Source organism: Diadema antillarum, unplaced genomic scaffold, assembly GCF_040938485.1.
Source record: "Diadema antillarum isolate AM-2024a unplaced genomic scaffold, OU_Dant_1.0 seq00001364_RagTag, whole genome shotgun sequence".
Taxonomy (NCBI): Eukaryota; Metazoa; Echinodermata; class Echinoidea; order Diadematoida; family Diadematidae; genus Diadema; species Diadema antillarum.
Window position 1 is genome coordinate 58,100 of NW_027272126.1, and position 18,294 is coordinate 76,393.

An 18,294-nucleotide genomic window follows, 5' to 3' on the forward strand; every position below is an offset into this window, starting at 1 on the left:
ATTTTTACCTGTATCTCAGGTTGTAAGCATTATGGAAAGTATAAATTTGGGCCAAAAAGCATGCTTATGATGTCAGATATGCTAATATATACATATTTGTTTTAAATGATGGATAATTTTGGTTGGCGGCCATCTTGAAATTCAAAATGGCCACCATAGCAAATGTAATTGGGCCTATATCTCATATTGTATACATTGTGTAAGGTTCTAACTTGGGGCAAAGAGCATGCGTTTGCTTTCTTTCTGAAACATCTTTATCTGAAATGATGGTCCATTTTGATATCATAGGTGGCCATCTTGAAATTCAAAATGGCCGCCATACCAGAATGTATATTTTGACCCGTATTTCATGCTGTAAACAATACAGAAAGTTCACATTTCGGGCATAAACCGGGCTCATGATGTTGAACATTCAGATGTACTTTGATCCCCTCCCTAAAATTGCAGATCATTTTTGAGGTGCCATTTTATCATTCAAAATGGCTGCTTTTCAGCTAATATCTGTGGTCGACAAGCAACTTTTAGGCATATCAATGTTTATGGTGGTGTACATTGTACATTATTTTACAAACACAGACACACACACATAATCATATACATTCTGTAATAATGGATTATTCTTTTTTCAGCTAATATCTGTGGTCGACAAGCAACTTTTAGGCATATCAATGTTTATGGTGGTGTACATTGTATATTATTTTACAAACACAGACACACACACATAACCATATCCATTCTGTAATAATGGATTATTCGCATTGGCTGCCACTCATGAAATTCAAGATGATTTCGACCCATATTTGGTACTGTAAGATCTTTACCCTGCAAACTCAAGCATGCTGGAGCACTTTCATGTAGGACCTATGTGTAAGTCAATCACTTCAATAAATAGTGTTATCATTGCATAGGAGGGACTGCTTCCTGTAGGTACACTGCCATGTTGAAATGCAAAATGGCTGCCATGGGAAACATTCCTTTAAGAGCATTGCATTTGGGTAAAACTTGAATGGGAAATCATGTGATTCTGGTGTCAAAGCAAATTACTTTCAAAAGTGCCTCAATAACTGTGTCTGGGTGACTAAATGCCTCCATTTAGACGATTTGGTCGTAGAGTTTAAATAAACAATATTAGCCGTGTACTAGAAAATTTATTGGAAATTTACTTTAATGTCTTCTAGGCTCATTCCCTGCATGTGTTCTTAAAGTCACAGCACTTGTATATAGGGCTGTACACATGGGGAGAATTGGTTCTAAATTCTTCCAGAAACAATGACTTTTGCATTTCTTGTCATTATTATGAACATGATAATGAATTATGTGGCTACCGTTGGTGTAGGAAGCTCAAAGCATTTAATTGCACAGTTTATGTATATCCGCTGGAAATAACTACAATGTACCATATTAAATTCCCCTGTATAGTAGAGGCACAAATTAGGTTTTGAAGGTTTACAAGGTTTGTTCTCTGGATGTGTTGTATCAAGACTCTACGAAAGCAAAGCGGGAGATTGTCCAGGTTGAAGTCATCCACGCCCAACTTCTGGAAGGCATGGACTGTGTCATTGGACATTCTGCATGATTCAAGGCTTAGAAAATTCTTGATCCATCTGCTCTTTGAGACATCCTCAAATTTCAACTTCATCCTGTGCCATGAAAGGCATGACCAAGCAGACCTTTGTTTTTCGCAACAATTTGCAGAACATAATCTCTCAACATTGTCAACTGTACTTAATCATCTCCCCTTTTACAGTGATGGAGCAGACAACATGCGATGCAGTATTAAAAGTAAAGCAAAGATCCATTAGGAGAATGAAAATGTCAGTGTCTATACGTAATAATCATCAATATCTCTGAAATTCCCTGTTGCTCTTGAAGTAGCATTTAATACACGCAACGGAATGAGGATATCTGCTTCCTCATTGTGACGGGTGACAGCTCCCATGGCATCTTTGATGAACCTTTTGTTTCTTTTTTTTTCCCGTTCTGTGTCAGATGGAATTGACTGATCAGTATTTCAACTTTCAGGCTGATTATTTGGCTCAGTTTTGTGGGTTTCTAAGGCATGGGTATGAAAAATGAACCTTTGTTAGTCAGAATGAGGAGAAGGCCATAAATTGTGAGATGAAGAGTGATTGTGGAATTACTTGATAGAACAGTAGAACTTATAACTTCCGATAATTGTATCCTCCACTAATGACTGGATAATGACAGGTCTATCAGACTGTTGTACCGGTAGAAGTGTTATAAGAAGGTAGTGGTCTTCTTAAGCTTAGTGACTTTTGATCCAATCTTACATGGTGTATTTCAATTGCAAGAGCTGAATGACTGGCCTTTCTCATATTATCCCAGACAGATTTTTTTTTTTAATTCTTTCAGATACAAATTCTTAGTACAGAACATGAAAACATCCATTTTCATCTCTTTCTAGAATATCCTCCTTGAATGTTTCCGATACCTGATTGCCAAACACCACGTTCATCAGTTTCAATGCAGTGATAATTTTTGAGATTACCCTCGTGTGATGGAGTTCTAAATTGTTGAGGAATTCTGATGCATCAAAAGTGCCACAGAACTGAGCTATTATTGCTCCTTGGTAGTTTTAGAGTCATTAGCGGTACAGCAGTAAGCATCTTGGAAGTCTTGATAATTGAGGATGACCCACACAAGGGCAATCAGGAAAAACCTACTCATTGGCATTCCTTATTCATTCTGTGTTATTCCAGAAATACATCCAGCAATTATGAGCTCCCTGATGAGTTGTTTTATTTTGTGGTCAACAAACAAGCTTGTGAATGGGATGCCTGGTAGGGTGACCATGGCATTTCTTGACATTGCGAGACTTTTCCGTGTTTGTCTTCATTCTCTCAAGGCAGCATCAAGTTTTTGAAGATCACCTTTAATCGTATCAATGCTAACTTTTGTACAAATATTTAATAACTGGGATTGAATGTAACTACTGACGAAGTTCCACGAAACCAAATAATGTTTTGCCTGAGAGGCAAAAACAAATCACGTGTAAGCGAATCACATACCCGCTTGGCGCTATTATGGGACGTGGGATGTAAACACGATTGCCCACACTTATGGGAAATGGTATGGGACCCCCCCCCCCCCCCCCCCACACACACACACACACAGTTTTTGCCCCTCAGGATGGCTTGAGGACGTCATTGGAACTTCGTCCTTACAGTATATAAAGGTGCTTCTTTATGGAATGATTTAGTTCGACATGTTTCTTCTGATGTTTCCATTGATACATTCAAAAAACAATTACATAAATATATAAAATAAGTATAAATATAGGATGCTTAACCGGATGGAGTTTAAGCCATTCCCTTTTTTTACTCATCAATTCACAGTCAAAATATCTCAGCAATACCGATTCTCTTCTGTATTTGAAATTCAGTGTCACATGCCCTTATTTTTTTTTCTTCTTCTTTTTCTTTATGTTGTAATCTAAGGCCTTGTAGATAATGTTTTTCTTTCCTTTTCTACTTTTGTGTCTGAAACAAGCTATCATGGTGCATATACCTTGTTTCTTGCTCTTTGCATATTATGTGATGTATATCCTTGTCATACTGTACGTATAATGTTTGTATTTTTAATCAATGTGTGGACCCCTCTGAAAACCAGCCTTTGGCTGACGAGGGTGTTCCACCCCATGAGTGGAAAATAAAAATTGAATTGAATTGAATTGACAGTCTGAATTTATGGCGGCCATTTTGAATTAAGAGATGGCTGTCGTTCTGCGTGACCTGAAGGTGAATTGGTCTAACTAAAACAATTTTGGCAAATTTATCTAGGGCGCTTACCACAGTATCATATGTTTTTCTATGGCCACCATCTTGAATTTCATGATCTAATGATCAACAATAGGAAACAGCTGTATTGGAACGTTGGACACCACTAGCATGTCTATTACTGAGAATTTGATGCTCCTACAATAATTGCAACATGAGATATGGGTAAAAAAGCCATGGCGGCCATTTTGAATTTCAAGATGGCAGCCCAGAAATTGTATCAAAACAAGCCACAATAACAGAAAATGATATATCAGAGTGGCTGACATCACAACCATGCATTTTGCACCAAATTTGAAGCTTCTACAATGCTCACTGCATGAGATATGGTTCAAAATACTGTTTGCTATGGCGGCCATTTTGAAATTCAAGATGGCAGCCTACAAATTGTATCAAAACAATCCACAATATCAGAAAAAGATATACCAGATTGTCTGACATCACAACCATGCACTTTGCACCAAATTTGAAGCTTCTATAATACTCACTTAACGAGATATGGATAAAATTACAGTTTACTATGGCGGCCATTTTGAAATTCAAAATGGCGGCTGAAGACGTGGTCGGAAAAAATGGAACCAAACTTTTTTGGATTCAGCACCCCCAAATTGACAAAGTTAGCCAAAAAAATCAATTTTGGCACAAAAATCTCACGGGATTACATAGTAGCCTCTACTATATCTTCTAACTTGGAAACTGCATGATCGCAAGTCACATGAAGGTAGTTGGATACCACATAGGAGATTTATGTCATGACGGTCATCTAGTTTTCTGCACCTACTGGGAAAAGATTACGGGTGAAAGTGCATGGTAATGTGTATCAGTTTTTTTCCCCACTTTAATATGCATGCGTACATTCCTCTGCGTCATTCTTTATAATGTGACATATGTCTTTGTCATGGCCTCAATAGGATTATCTCTCTCAACATAAAAAAACTGCGTCACTAGTTGCAGGACCCACATTTCTGTTTGACAACTCAACACCCTTAAACTGTGTCCCTTACAAAAAAATAACCATGAAATTTATGGTATTACCATGGTAAAACCTCAATTGCCATAGTTCAACCATGGTATCAGTGGTATTACTACGAGTACCACAAAAAAAGCATGGTGATGCATGGTGATACCACAGAAAAACCATGGTAAACTATCATTAAAATGGCACGACCATGGTACTGATACGTATACCATCGAATAACCGTGAAGTCTATGGTATTTCCATGGTCTTATACCACAGGCGCCACAAAATAACCATGGTAATAATTTGTTATAATTTTTATACCATAGCACTACCATGGTATTACTACCATTACCATGGAAAAACCATGCCATCTACTGTATTTGCCTGGTATAACTACAGGTACAATAAAATAACTATACGTATGGTGATGCCATGTTATGGCCATCATACCATGGCATTACCACGGTATTACCACTTGTACCATGAAATAACCATGGTATCTAGGGCATTTCCTCAGTATCGCTGCAGGTATCATAAATTAGCCGTTGATATACCATGTATGATAACCATCATACCATAGCACGGTTCTGGCACTACTAGCTCATTTAGAACCAATTCTAACTATTTAGAGCCATCTAATTGATATGTCTTTAAATATAGTTCCAGATCAAGATAGGTCTGAAAACATGCTAGTACTTGAAAGAAGTTGGCAGAAATATCTTTAATGTGTTTTTTGTTTCAATCTCTTTCTATGAGATGTCTATGCCCTGTAACATAAACAACACAATATATGACAAAACGTGACATGTGAACTCCGATACTATTTTAACCGAACTCCCCTTAGTTTTCGTATCTTTGCTTGTAGAGAAATCAGTTTTTGTGCTACCATAGATTATAATATTTACGAGGAGAATAGATACTAACGTGAAAGGCGTTCAAGAATGAGTGGTTGCGAGAGCAGGAAGTTCTACGGGTTGAGCGTTGTTTCCCCTCCGAGTCGGATTACAGTTTTCACAGGCAGGCAGCAATGTTTATACTGTGACATATGTCTCTGTCATGGCCTCAATATGATTATCTCTCTCATCTCTCAACATAAAAAACTGCATCACTAGTTGCAGGACCCCTATTTCTGAATGACAACTCAACACCCTTTGACTGTGTATGTATAATGATGGCATATCTAATCAGGTCTTAAATTTCAGTTTCTGTGTCTCATTTCACATGCATGAAACTGTAACTCTTCCTAAATGAGATCTACGTTACCATTTTTCTTTTAAATCATTCTGCCCCACTTGGATGTTTAATAGACCAGTTACAGTGATTTAACAAACAATCGGAACAAATGCTGCTGTAATGCTAAAAAAACCGTGAAAGTTGCTCAGTTATTTTATAATAATTAATGGTGTCACTGTAAGTTATCATTCTATTTACTAAGTAGTCTATCATGCAACACAATGTGGAAACATTTTTCTACCAAAGACATGTACATGCCTTCTATAAGCAACACTGTTTAATGTTAATGTTTTTTTTTTCTGACTCTTTAGTTCATCACACTGTACTTTTTTATTATGCAGTGCATGCAAACCAGCACTTTTATGTTCATCGAACATGCACTCTTTCAACAAGTAACATACTGAAACCAAAATTTCAAAAGTTTATTTTTCGGTCTATTTCTCTCTTTTATTATGCGAGAGCACTCCTTTGTCCACCACGGGACTGGCTTTCGCCAAAACTTTCTTTTTTGTTTCACTCCTACCGTCCTATCAAGTATGATTCTAAGATTCTTGAGAAAAGATTCATAAAGATCTATAACACTCATACCATCTTCGGAGATATCATTATGGTTTTCACACTCCATCTTAAACATGCTATACCAATTCATATTTTTCATATTGCATGTGATATTTTAATCAAATTCCTTATGTCTAAAATCATCTCCCATATGTAACTCTCAGTGAGTACAGGGAAATGATTGCTACCAAATCTGTCTGTAGTGTCTGATCGGTGGTAGTATGGCTTCCAGACCCTCTACTCGTTCTATTTTTCTCTTCAGGATATTGACCCCCTCAACGTCGAAAACTGGTATAGTTTAAGGTGGTTTTGTCCCGTGCCTTTGACTTAGGCAAAGGCAGCGACTTCCGTCGCAGAGTCCAGTTGGCAAAGGGTCTGGAAACCGGACTACTGAGTAGATCGGTAGTAGAAGCTCGCAAGGAGGAAGTAAAGCAGGCTCGTTTTCACAGATGATCTATTCTACAGCCAAGTAGGGAGTGGCTGTGTTGTTTGTAAGCTGTACAAAATATTACGTTTTACTGTTTGCACTTGGGAGAGAGTTCCTACTGGCCGAACAACTATCTTCTAACTTGGAAACTGCATGATCGCAAGTCACATGAAGGTAGTTGGATACCACATAGGAGATTTATGTCATGACGGTCATCTAGTTTTCTGCACCTACTGGGAAAAGATTACGGGTGAAAGTGCATGGTAATGTGTATCAGTTTTTTTCCCCACTTTGATATGCATGCGTACATTCCTCTGCGTCATTCTTTATAATGTGACATATGTCTTTGTCATGGCCTCAATAGGATTATCTCTCTCAACATAAAAAAACTGCGTCACTAGTTGCAGGACCCACATTTCTGTTTGACAACTCAACACCCTTAAACTGTGTCCCTTACAAAAAAATAACCATGAAATTTATGGTATTACCATGGTAAAACCTCAATTGCCATAGTTCAACCATGGTATCAGTGGTATTACTACGAGTACCACAGAAAAAGCATGGTGATGCATGTTGATACCACAGAAAAACCATGGTAAACTATCATTAAAATGGCACGACCATGGTACTGATACGTATACCATCGAATAACCGTGAAGTCTATGGTATTTCCATGGTCTTATACCACAGGCGCCACAAAATAACCATGGTAATAATTTGTTATTATACAAATGATGCACAGGATAGAGTGCGTTAGTGTAGGCGTAGTGCACTCGAGGGTATTTACAATTGTGAAACATGCACGAGGCGAAGCCGAGTGCATGTTGCACTACATTGTAAATACCCGAGAGTGAGCTACGCCTACACTAACGCCACGAAATAATCCTGTGCATCATTTGTTTTATAAAATGGGTCGAAAATTCGAAAACTAACATCATTTTTCAGCGTTTTTCACGTACCTTTGTGGGTCAAGACGTCCGAAGATGTTCGTCCCAAACTTTTACGCACGTCGCACTCGCGGAAGTCCCGCACATACAGTACAGTGTGTATAAGTATAATGGGGGGTTGGGTTTCCGGACACCCGCATGAAAACTTACTTATTTTACATAGAATATGCACCCTTTACCTTAAAGACTTGATATAGACTCCTCATATAGGCCTACTAGACAACATACTCTGAAAACGGCGTGAGAATTAACCTGCTAAATCGTTGGATTTGCTCTTCAAAGTGACTCCATGTACGCGTCCGGTCCCATAACGCTTGGTCTACTGTACTGTACAAAGTGTACGTATAGTACAGTACAGTATACGTACGTACGCCACATATGTTATGCACAAGGGAAGACAGGCCGGCCGGCCGGCCGGCAGCCCGAACTAGAAGTTGTTTACAGGATTGACAGCGCGTACGCGTATGCATGCAATTCATCAAAGGAGCCGCCGCGCGCACAGACGATCGGCAATCTACCATAGGATTACAGGCAGTGCAGTTGTACTGAAGTAAAGGAAGGAGGTGTGTCTCATTTCAGCGCTTCCTATTGGCTACATTCTTGAACCCATTTTATAAAATTCTTATACCATAGCACTACAGTGCACTCCCGTTATAACGAAGTGCTCGGGACCGGCAGTTTTCTTTCGTTATAACGAAATTTCGTTATAACCGAACAAATACAATACATAACGAAAAGAAGGAAACCACGTAAGTATATCATATTCTGTTTACTGAATACTCATCATACACTGGAAAGCTATGTGAAATGTGATGGGATAACTGTATCACAATAATAAACTCAAGTTCCCCTCAGAAACTGTGCGTGACACAAAGAGCGAACACACAGTGGTGTGAAGCGTTCACCCATGCAGAGACGCTATAAATGCTTGTTCCGCTAGGTGTTTTCGAAATCAATTCGCATTTCGTTATAACGGAGCACATTTCTTTTGTTTTTTCTTTGTCTGTGGCGCTCGGAAAAGACTTCGTTATAACGGAAATTTCGTTATAACCGTGTTCGTTATAAGCGAATTTTTTACCATAGACTTTAATGGTGATAATTTTGGGACCAGAAGATTTACTTCGTTATAACGAAATTTCGTTATAACCGTGTTCGTTATAACGGGAGTGCACTGTACCATGGTATTACTACCAGTACCATGGAAAAACCATGCCATCTACTGTATTTGCCTGGTATAACTACAGGTACAATAAAATAACTATACGTATGGTGATGCCATGTTATGGCCATCATACCATGGCATTACCACGGTATTACCACTTGTACCATGAAATAACCATGGTATCTAGGGCATTTCCTCAGTATCGCTGCAGGTACCATAAATTAGCCGTTGATATACCATGTATGATAACCATCATACCATAGCACGGTTCTGGCACTACTAGGCCTACTTGTACCATAGAATAACCATGGAGATACCATGTAATAACCATCATACCATGTACTACAACCACAGGGTCTTTAATTGTACCGCAGCATGTCATAGTCTTTATGTTATCTTCTGTATTTCTAAAGGTACACAAAAATACCCATGGTCTTACCGTGGTTCAACAACAACATAGCAATTATGATATTCTTATAGCTTAATAATTTATCATAACTTCTCTAATTTTCATCCGATTGTAATAAAATTCTCACTGTTATGCTTATAAAATATTACTCCTTATACGACTAACTGTAAAGTGCTAGGAAATTTCTGTTACGTATTTTGCATCAGGCCCTTCAGGCACACACACACACACACACACACACACACGCACACACACACACACACACACACACACACACACACACACACACGTCTTTGACGGTAACCTTCTCTCTGCCCTTCTGTGCGAATTCCGGCCAATAGAGGGCGATTGGTTTGTTGTAGTCCAGCAAACCTCGATCTACAAGCATGGCAATGCACACTGACGTAACTCCTACGTCGGGAGAAAGAATGATAAATACTATGTACAACAAGGGAAATGTGGATTTAAGAGACAGCGTCTTTGACTGATTGATGAGATGGGTCATATCCAGTGATTAAATGAACGCAAACCGATCAAACTGTTCAAATATTGCACCCGGTTCACATGTAAACAAAACATCAGTTTAATAAGAAATGTAACAGAGGGTCTATTTTCTTTATGCAGTATAAAGACAACGAGTAAGAGTTCCAGGCGCAAAAGAGTGATGAGGGGATGGTGGGCTCTGGGGCTTCATAAAACCTGAAAAAAAGCAACAAAAACCAACTGAAACCCACCGTTCTCCCGGGCCCCGGACCCCATGAGGGAGACGAGGCCGGGGTGGATATGAGTAAAGAGGTGTTGTCCTTTTACCCCACCGAACAAGTGCAATAAGACTTTCCTTCTCTGTCCCCCACTCCCCTCTACAATTTTTGGAATATAACTCCAGGCATGCCTCTTCAGTCCCAGCAGGGGGCAGCAGGGTTACACGCCCCACCCCCCCCCCCCCTCCTACCTCAATTTCAAGAATTGGCCTTTGTGTGAGAACGATACTGCTCACTATTTGAATTAGAATTAGAACACTAGTTTGGCATGATATGATTGCACACAGGTTATGGGGAGATTTTTTTCTTCTCTCCTGAAATTTCCTGCAGCTTTTCTTCCTACGAAAGAAAGAACGAAACAAAAAGGTCATTTGTATCGTTTGACGTCACTGTTGTCATGGTTGTGTTCCTGAACCTCAGCTCAGTATTTCCGATCAAGATCCTTTTGATTTCCAAATTCTGTTAGCATGCTTTATAAAGACATGTTTACCACAATCATCATGCATGAAACTGTAGGGTCTGTATATACAGTGCGGCTATTTTGATTCTACATGAATATTATCAATTGAAAACCATACAATCAATAATGTTTTTGTGACCATTTCAACTATAAAAAAGAATGGAATTCACCTCTTGTTGATGAGAAGAAAATGGAGATAGTGTCTTGCAGCCATTTCCGCTTGCTCTCATAATCCGCGAATCTACCCCAAATGTCGACGATTTTCTTCCCCCGATGATAGGCAGCAAATGCCGCTTCTCCAGTACAGGGGTCTCGACCACTCTCAAAGTTTGCTCTGTATCAAAGATAGAACAAGTAATTCATTTGAAGATAATAAAGTATTTGAATTACAGCTGAACTGTACGGTATATGATCCCCAACTTTCTGTTAACTATTCATTCACATACTTGTGTTTCAATGCCATTTTCTTGCGCTGATGTGCTTTTAGAGATTTCTTCTCCTGCAACTACATGCATACTGATCCCTTGTTACTTCCCATGGGTGAAGCTGCTAAAATCGATGCTAAGTGGCCGTGTTGTCATCTTTATTCGAGTGTACGCGGGATCAGGATGAAAAGAGTCGATTTTACTCATAGTCAGTTGTTCCAAACAGAGTACAGTGCACTCCCGTTATAACGAAATGCTCGGGACCGGCAGTTTTCTTTCGTTATAACGAAATTTCGTTATAATCGAACAAATACAATATGAAGAGTTTGTTTACAAAAACCGATAAGTCCATTTTTGAAGATTTTAAAGTACGGCCTCTGTCATAAAGTGCAAAACAATACATTTTAAATGATATATTGGTCACTACATATAAAGGTATATTTTTTAAGTTATGGTCAAAAGAAGCAAACATTTTCTTATTAGTCTCTTTGTTTTTCTTGACCTTAGGCAAATATTGACTTATCGGTTTTTGCAAACAAACTCTTCATATATAACGAAATTGAGGAAGCCAGCATATAAGATATTCTGTTTGTTGAATTCTCGTCAAACACTGGAAAGCTATGTGAACAATTAAGCAAATGGTTAATCAATTTCAGATTATTGTATACAAGGGCCTATTAAAATAGCGCAAGTTCCCCTCGGAAAGTGTGCGTGACACACCAAGCGAAAACACACAATTAGCATTTCGTTATAACGGGGCGCATTTCTTTTGCTTTTCTATGTCAGCGGTGCTCGGAAAAGACTTCGTTATAACGAAAATTTCGCTATAACCGTGTTCAGTATAAGAGATTTTTGTATCGTAGACTTTAATGGCGATAATTTTGGAACCAGAAGTTTTACTTCGTTATAATGAAATTTCGTTATGTGTTCGTTGTAATGGGAGCGCACTGTATCAGCTCATTTAGAACTAATTCTAGAGTCATCTAATTGATATGCCTTTAAATATAATTCCAGATCGAGATAGGTTTGAAAACATGCTGGTAGTCAGTGGTACTTGAAAGAAGTAGGCAGATATAATTTATGTATTTCTTTTTTCAATTTCTTTCTTTGAGATGTCCATGCTCTATAATACAAACAACACAATTACCTCATGGACTTCAGATGGCCGTGTCTTTGCAATGGTAAAGCAAGACGATGGTCGCCTGGTCAAGAAACCCATCAGAAACTTGTCTGAACTGAACTCACTGAGATGATTCGTTGAACTCGTTTAGCCTTACACTTTGCCAATGTTATGCTTCAGTTGTCTAGTACTGTATCTAACAGTATCAATCGTTATATACATGTACATGTAATTTTGCGAGTTATCTTTACGATAATCCCCGATGGTTTTTACTCGCTCCTAATATTCACATACCTGGTTAATATTTTTCTTTCTTTTTTTTCCTCTCATTGTGTCTGAATTTGAGATTCTTTGATTTTTGTGTTTTCTTTATTCTTCTCTTTTGTTAAGTGTCCATTCTTTCTCTTTTTTTTTTTTTTTGGTTGAATTTGTAACATTTGTCCTTGTAATGCCTGATATTGATTTGTATAAACAAAAACTTCAAGAAAATGATATTTTCAAAATTAATGAATATTTGTCTTCTGTCTGTAATGATTCATCTGACTCTAATAAAAAATGTTTTCTTCCAAATGAACTCAATGAATTTTTAGAGGATAATAGCAATTTGTCTTTGTGCAAGAAGGGTTTCACCTGTTTACATTTAAACTCAAGAAGTTTGAAAAGAAATTTTGATAATCTGTGTTCATTATTGAGTGGTATTGATTTACAATTTTCTGTTATTGGAATTTCCGAGACTTGGTTAAAAAGTGATGATCCTAAGTTTGATATTGAAGGTTATAATTTTGTTGGAAATTCTCGTCACAATCGCAGAGGGGGAGGAGTTGGTGTTTTTATCCACGATGATTTGAATTTTGTACAGAGAGTTGATTTAGATTTATGCACAGACTGGATTGAATGTATATTTATTGAAATTGATTTTAAACCAAAAAATATTATATTTGCTACTGTTTATCGACCGCCAAATGCTCTCTTACCTCAATTTTTATTTTCATTGAACGCAATATTAGATAATATTATTAAGGAAAATAAGTTATTGTATATTTCAGGAGATTTTAACCTTAATTTATATGATATTGATTCTTGCCCACAAGTTAATGAATTCCTTGATATGTTTATGACTAAAGCTATTTACCCAATTATTCACTTTCCTACACGTGTTACAAATCATTCAGCTACGCTAATTGATAATATATTCACTAATGAAATGAATTATTTGGTATCTGGTATTATTTTGGCAGATGTATCTGACCATTTTCCAGTTTTTTGTTTGAGGCGGTACAAAATGAGTGAAAGTACTAATTTTGAATATTTTGAGAAACGATTGATAAATGAGAGAAATATGCAATATTTTATTGGTGAATTATTGAAAGTTAATTGGCATGTGGATAACTGTGATGCTAATATTGCATATGATAATTTTTATTTTCAATTTATGTATTTATATGATAAATGTTTTCTTAAAAAGAAGTGCAGATGTAAACGCCGTATAGATAAACCGTGGTTTAACAATGATTTACGAAAATTGTGTAATAAGAAGTATGTTTTATATAATAAAATACATTAAAAATCCAACAATCTATAGAGAAAAGGTGTATAAGCAATTTCGTAATAAAGTGAATAATGAGATTAAGCGTATTAAGAATGATTTTTTTAAGAACAGGTTTTGGGAAGTTAAATTTGATATTAAAAAAACTTGGCAACTTATTAATAAGGCTCTGGGCAAAAGGAATGTACAATCTAGTATTGATTATCTTATGGTAGATGATAGGAAAGTTGTAAAAAGTAAAGAAATTGCTCAAGTTTTTAGTGATCATTTTGTTAATGTAGGTTTGTATTTGAAGAACACAATTCAAGTCTGTACTAATGATAACTATACTCAGTTTGTAAAGAAAAATGAGAATACAGCATTTTTTAGCCCTATTACCCCAGGAGAAGTTGTAAAGATTGTATGTAATTGTGACAATGGTTCAAGTTCTGGTTATGATGACATTGATATAGCTGTTGTAAAAAAAGTAATACACGTAATTTGTTATCCTTTATGTGACATTTTTAATTGTGTTTTATCCACTGGTATTTTTCCAAACAAACTTAAAATTGCCAAAGTTATACCAGTTTTTAAAAGTGGTCCAAGTCATGATGTTAATAACTATAGACCTATATCTGTGTTATCAGTTTTTTTCTAAAATTCTTGAGAAATGTATATATGATAGATTACTGTTATTTTTAGACAAATATGATATAATAACACCATGTCAATATGGATTTCGTTCTGGGCACTCCACGTCCCATGCTTTGATTAACCTTATTTCAAAAGTAACTAATGCACTTAATTCTCATCAATCAATTATTGGTTTGTTTTTAGACTTAAGCAAGGCTTTTGATTCTTTAGATCATTCTATTTTATTAGATAAGTTATATATTTATGGTATCCGAGGTAATTTGTTCAAATTGTTTTCAAGTTACTTGGATAATCGGAAACAATTTGTATTGGTCAATAGATGTAAATCTGAGTTGTGTAGCCTGGGATGTGGAGTGCCTCAGGGTTCAATACTTGGTCCACTTTTATTTCTCATTTACATCAATGATATTTGCAATGTCACAGAAAAAATACAGTTCATTTTATATGCAGATGATACCAGTATGTTTATGTCTGATGATAATATTAATACTTTATTGTTACGTTTTAATGAAGAGATTCAAAAAATTTATGATTGGCTTCTTATGAACAAATTAGTTTTGAATGTGAAGAAAACTCAATGTATGATTTTTACTAATAAGAAAATTGATATACAGAATTCAGCAATTTATATGAATAACAATCTTATAAAAATTACGAGTTCATTGTCATTTCTTGGCGTCATTATTGATAATAAATTATCTTGGCATAAACATATTGATTCAGTCTGCAATAAGATTTCTAAATGTATCGGTATTTTATACAAATTACGATATTTTCCTCACAATATTTTATGCATGATTTATAACGCTATTATATTAAGTCAACTTCAATATGGAAACATTGCTTGGGCAAATACATCAAATTATTCTATGGTCAGACTTTTCCGTCTGCAGAAGAAAGCAGTGAGAATTATATGTCACGCCAATTATCTTGCCTCCACTAAACCTCTTTTTATGAAATGTAATGTTTTAGATATTTTTGAATTGAACAAATATATTATTGGTGTATTTATGTATTTATGTTTTAAAAATTGTATTCCCCCAAGTCTTTCTTCCTTGTTTCAGTTAAATAGTGCTATTCATTCATATTGTTTGAGAAATCCTCTGAATTATCATTTACCTCTTAATAGAACAAATGTTGGTTTATATTCTGTTTTGTATAGAGGACCTCTAATTTGGAATAACTTGCCACAGTCAATTAAAATGAGTCCATCTTTAAATGTTTTTAAACGAAGATTTAAATTATTCTTATTGGGAAAAGAAAAGTAATCTACACATTCGGGTATTACTCTGTGTTTGTTGTTTGTTTGTTTTTGTCTCTATGTGTATATTGTTGAATATGTATTTTCAATCTCTTTGGTTTTAATATCTATGCATATTTATTTGTAAAATTTAATATGACTTTTATTATAAATGCTTTTGTTATGGTGGCAGCTGCTTATAAAACTTTGTTTTTCTTGCTGTCTCCACATTCTGTTACATTTTTTATTGTCAACTTGAATTTATTTATATACTTTGTCTGAATGTTTTTTATCTGTTTCAATGAAATAAACGCGAATTGAATTGAATATACATGACAAAACGTAACATGTGACCTTCGATACTACTTTAAACCGAACTCCCCTTAGTTTTCGTATCTTTTGCTTGTAAAGAAACCAATTATTGTGCTACCATAAATTATACGAGGTGAATAGATACTAACGTGAAAGGTGTTCAGGAATGAGTGGTTGCGAGAGCAGGAAGTTCTGCGGGTTGAGCGTTTCCCCTCCAAGTCGGGTTACAGTTTTCACAGGCACGGAGCAATGTTTGATCAGTGGTAGTCTGACTTTCAGCCCCTTTGTTACTACTATTTCGCCATTCAGGATATTGGCGTCCTCAACGTCAAAAACTAGTATAGTTTAAGGTGGTTTTGTCCTGTGCCTTTGACTTCGGCAAAGGCGGCGACTTCCGTCGCAGAGTCCAGTCGGCAAAGGGTCTGGAAACCAGACTACTGAGTAGCTCGGTGGTGGAAGTTTGCAAACTTGTTTTCAGATGATGATTTTCTATGCGCAGCGAAGTAGGGAGTGGCTGTGTTGTTTGTAAATTGTAAAAAAAAATATTACGTTTTACTGTTAGCACTTGGGAGAGAGTTCCTACTGGCCGAACAACTATCTTCTAACTTGGAAACTGCATGATCGCATGTCACATGAAGGTAGTTGGATACCACAAAGAAGATTTATGCCGTGACGGTCATCTAGTTTTCTGCACCTACTGGGAAAAGATTACGGGTGAAAGTGGTAATGTTCATCAGTTTTCCCCCACTTTGATATGCTTGCGTACATTCCTTTGCGTCATTCTTTATAATGTGACATATGTCTCTGTCATAGCCTCAATAAGATTATCTCTCTTAACACAAAAAACTGCATCACTAGTTGCAGGACCCATGTTTCTGTTTGACAACTCACCACTCTTTGACTGTGTATAATGATGGTATATTTAATCAAGTTTTAAATTTCAGTTTCTGTGTCTTATTTCTCATGCATGAAACTGTATCTCTTCCTGAATATCAAAAGGTCTTCCTTACCATTTTGTTTCAGTCATTCTGCCCCACTTGGATGTTGAAAAGACCAGTTACAGCAGTTTAACAAACAATCAGAGCAAATGCTGCTGTAATGCTAAAAAACCGTGAAAGTTGCTCAGTTATTTTATAATTATTAATGGTGTCATTGTAAGTTACCATTCTATTAACTAAGTAGTCTCTTATAGAAACACAATGTGGAAACATTTTCTACCATAGACATGTACATGCCTTCTATAAGCAACAATGTTTAATGTTAATGTTTTTTTTTCTGACTCTTTAGTCCATCACACTGTACGTCTTTATTATGCAGTGCATGCAAACCAGCACTTTTATGTTTATAGTCGAACATGCACTCTTTCAACAAGAAACACACACTTGTTTTTAGCCTCATGAAATGACCGTAACAACACACAGACACTCAGACACTTCCTGCTACAGCAAATAGTCAACATAGAATGCAAATGTTACAGTTTTGATGGAAGTCAAGGTCGAAAACTTGCATCCACACGTATTACCGTTTCTTTATCGTATTTGTAACCGGAAGCAAGGCTTGTCAAGTTTATATGTAAGCTGCTGAGGGAGTTTAAGATGAATAATGTACCCCAGTATACACAAAATGCATAAAGGGGAATAGGAATCGCCGTGTGGTCGGGCGGTCTGACGGTAGGTCGGGCGTCAGTTGCAAATCTTGCGTCGCGAAATCCTTCTACAGTTTTGAAGCACTTGGGGTTCAAGATGACATTGAAGTGTAGATGTGCAGACATGTTGTGTGTGTGTGTGTGTGTGTGTGTGTGTGTGTGTGTGTGTGTTTGTCAGAAAAAGCGTTGCCATTATTATGGTGACCATTTTTTCCAAAAACCTTGTGGATTTAACTACTTCCACAGTATTTACGCGATTTACTTTAAATTTGGGTGGTATAATGATCTTTTGGTGTGGTTACGCAAGACACACTTTGGCCCGAATTCACGAAGGTGGTACAAATGAAACCATGGTTAAAACCATGGACAAAAACCATGGAACGCCAAGTGTCGCACGGAATATTTCGTTACGAAATTGGTTATTTCGTTGACAAAATGACCGTTTCGTTAACGAAATGTTCGTATAGTTACAAAACGTTGTCATTTCGTTACAAAATAATCATTTCAGTGACGAAGTGACCAATTTCATAACGAAATATTCCATGCGACACTTCGCGCTCCATGGTTTTGTCCATGGTTTAAACCATTGTTTCATAATTTGTACCACCTTTGTGAATTCGGGCCTTTGTGTTTGTACGCGGCAAGGCATTGCCATGGC

The 18,294-nt window shown here is 36.7% G+C and overlaps 1 pseudogene; it reads right to left on the reverse strand.

Annotated features, from left to right (window-relative positions):
• Window positions 1-12,292, reverse strand: part of LOC139708647 (beta-lactamase domain-containing protein 2-like) — a 31,398-nt pseudogene extending 19,106 nt beyond the window's left edge.
• Between the last annotated feature and the right edge of the window lie 6,002 nt (window positions 12,293-18,294).